This window comes from Solanum tuberosum, unplaced genomic scaffold (assembly GCF_000226075.1).
Source record: "Solanum tuberosum cultivar DM 1-3 516 R44 unplaced genomic scaffold, SolTub_3.0 scf00533, whole genome shotgun sequence".
In the NCBI taxonomy this organism is placed as follows: domain Eukaryota; kingdom Viridiplantae; phylum Streptophyta; class Magnoliopsida; order Solanales; family Solanaceae; genus Solanum; species Solanum tuberosum.
In genome coordinates this window covers 199,345-202,044 of record NW_006239459.1, presented here as the reverse complement: position 1 = coordinate 202,044, position 2,700 = coordinate 199,345, and the positions used below count along the sequence as shown (strand labels likewise).

The 2,700-nt window shown below is 34.3% G+C and overlaps 1 protein-coding gene across 1 annotated transcript in view; it reads right to left on the bottom strand.

The window, feature by feature from the left end:
- Window positions 1-852: 852 nt before the first annotated feature.
- Window positions 853-2,700, bottom strand: part of LOC102581843 (probable calcium-binding protein CML13) — a 6,969-nt gene continuing 5,121 nt past the window's right edge. Inside the window, exon 2 of the mRNA XM_006365183.2 lies at window positions 853-1,177. The gene's annotated coding sequence lies outside the window, so the exon portion shown is untranslated. The remainder of the gene's footprint in view (window positions 1,178-2,700) is intronic.

Below are 2,700 nucleotides of genomic sequence, written 5' to 3'. Positions count from 1 at the left end.
ATGCGTGTTGATGAATTATTATTCTCTTTTCAGGATCTAATGAAAGCGGCTTCAACTCCATTCCGACAATATCGTCCTAGTTAGTGAGTAAAAAGACAGAAGATTTGGAGCTTTGAGAATACGAAGAAAAGAGGAAGAAACAGTTCTTTAGTTTAAATTTATTAGTTTTCTCTGTTTTTTTAATTCTAAATAGTCTTTTCATAGTTTATTTTGATGTTTTTATGGTGTAAAGGCAGTATTAGTATTTGGACATAATCAACATGTAAGCATGTTGATCAATGAACTATATATAAGGTGATACTGCTTGCGAAAAATTCTACGCCATTGATACTCTGTGTACACAAAAATAGAAAAAAAATTATGTTTAATTATTTTATAATAGATCATGCGATATTGAGAAAATTATATCAAGGAAAAATGTTGGCATAAAAAAACACACGTGTTAGAAGAAACGATCGATCAAAAAGTACAATATTTGTCATCATTCAATGTAGTTTCTTGAGATATATGACAATGTCGAATCTCTACGTTTATATTCAACAATATTGCAAAAACCTTAGTTATTTCTATTATTCGGATATTAGTTAAGAATCTTTCATAAAGCTTAATGAAGTCACTTATGACCACTTGATGCACAAATAAATTACCTAGTGTATTAATAATTCGTAATATGTCGTGGGAAACCCTAACCAAACTAAATGTGAAGTTCGCAATAATATATGTAAACAGTAATTTAACAAATTGTTTTTTTCGAAAATTCACCACAGGAAAAAGTGATAAACATCCATCATATTTGCATTCTATTTTGTTGCAAAGTTAACATGAGTAAACACAAGAAGATCATTTTGAATCACATTTCATAGATCCCATTAAGATAAATGAAAAGCAGAAGCACTGAAAAGATGAGTTTTAAGTTACACGGCGTCTAAACTATACACCAAGGAAGAAGCAACTGTACTTTGAGGTGCTACATGATTATAGGATGCCAAATACCACATACAGGATAACACCTGAATCACAAATTGTTCAATGACAGTAAACAAAAGAAAAAACACCGAAATCAATCCTACGAAATTGCAAATTAGATGCACTGGAACATGCCAAAATGAAAGACCAAGCTACAAATACTCGCAAAGTCAGCTTTCTTGTTTTCATCCAACGAATATTACAAGATCACCTGCATGTGGAAATTCAAAAAAAACAAGAAAATTAGTTGAATATTTAAGTAATTTCCTATCAGAATAAAAAACTCTCTGCTGAGGACAGTATTGAAATGCAAAATAATAGCCATGAAATTAGACACAAGTTTTATCCATGATTATGACCTCTTATTTGGCTGCCACTTAAAACTTCCTTTCAGCAAGTAATTTAGAAGCTTGAACAAGTCATGTAGAAGAGCTTTCAGCACGGGCATCTTGACAATTCAACTAATCTAACATCTCCCACTAGAACAAATATCCCACCAAGCCAACTAGAAATAAATCGTCTAACACTCTTTTGCCTCTGCTAAAATTTGAATCCTGGTCTCCCATAGTTTTCACTCCACTTCAATTTTTATGCACAAAACTATTCAAATCCCCACCAAAACAGATATCAGATAACTTTACCACCAAACCTTTGGCAACTAGAAATAAATAATCTGATACTCTTTAGTCTCTACTAGTATTTGAACCCTAATCTCTCATGACTGTCATCCATTCAACTTTTATGCACAAACTTGCATGGTCGGAGAAGGAGGAGGAGGCAGAGTCGTCCTCAAAGGAGGAGAAAAGGGAATTACCTAGTGTCGTAAACTCGTAATAGTTGGGGCAGTCGATAGTAATTGGTAGTATTAGGAGGAGGACAAATTATTCAAGCTCAAAAGTCAAAACCTTAACCTAATTGAAGGGCAGTGACATTAACATTGTCAGAACATTGTCCATAGTTCATGTAGTATTGGAGGGAAAAGGCCAACCTAAAGGATGTAACCATTTCTTACCATAGTAGTAGGAGGAGGAGGAGAAAGTAAAAAAGGAAAAAGAAGGGAAATAAACAAAGCCCCTTCTTAATTTCCAACTTCAACCTATTCAAGCCCTAAACCTTAACCTAATTGAACGGTAGTGATATTAACATGGTCGGAACCTTGTCTATGGGAGTTAACCTAGTATTGGAGGGGATAATGCAAACCTAAAAGATATATTCATTTCTTATAGTTGTAGGAGGAGGAGGAGAAATTATTCAAGCTCTAAACCTTAAATCTAATTGAAGGGTTGTCACATTAACACGATCAGAATCTTATCTATTGGAGTTAACCTAGTGTTGGAGGGGAAAAGGCCAACCTAAAGATGTAATCATTTCCCATCATGGTCGTACTAAATAAAAGGGAAAATATCAAATCTTGAGGGTTCCCAAACAATCAACAAGATTTGACAATATAAATATATGGCATAGATTAACAAAACCATGCAACTTAACTTCTCACTTCAATTCCAAATAAGCAAAGGGATCTACTCCTTTCCTATTGGGTATATTTTTCATGTTTTATCCGTATAAGGATGAGCATGGAAATAGACATTGATACCCATCCAATCTCTCCTCACCAAGCACAATAAGCAATTTGGTAGCACCATTTTCTCTATCATGATTAATGTACCTAGCCGTATGACCTATACTACTGTGGATGATTGTGTGAGAGGGTGGGTGTAGGGGGGGGGGGGGGTT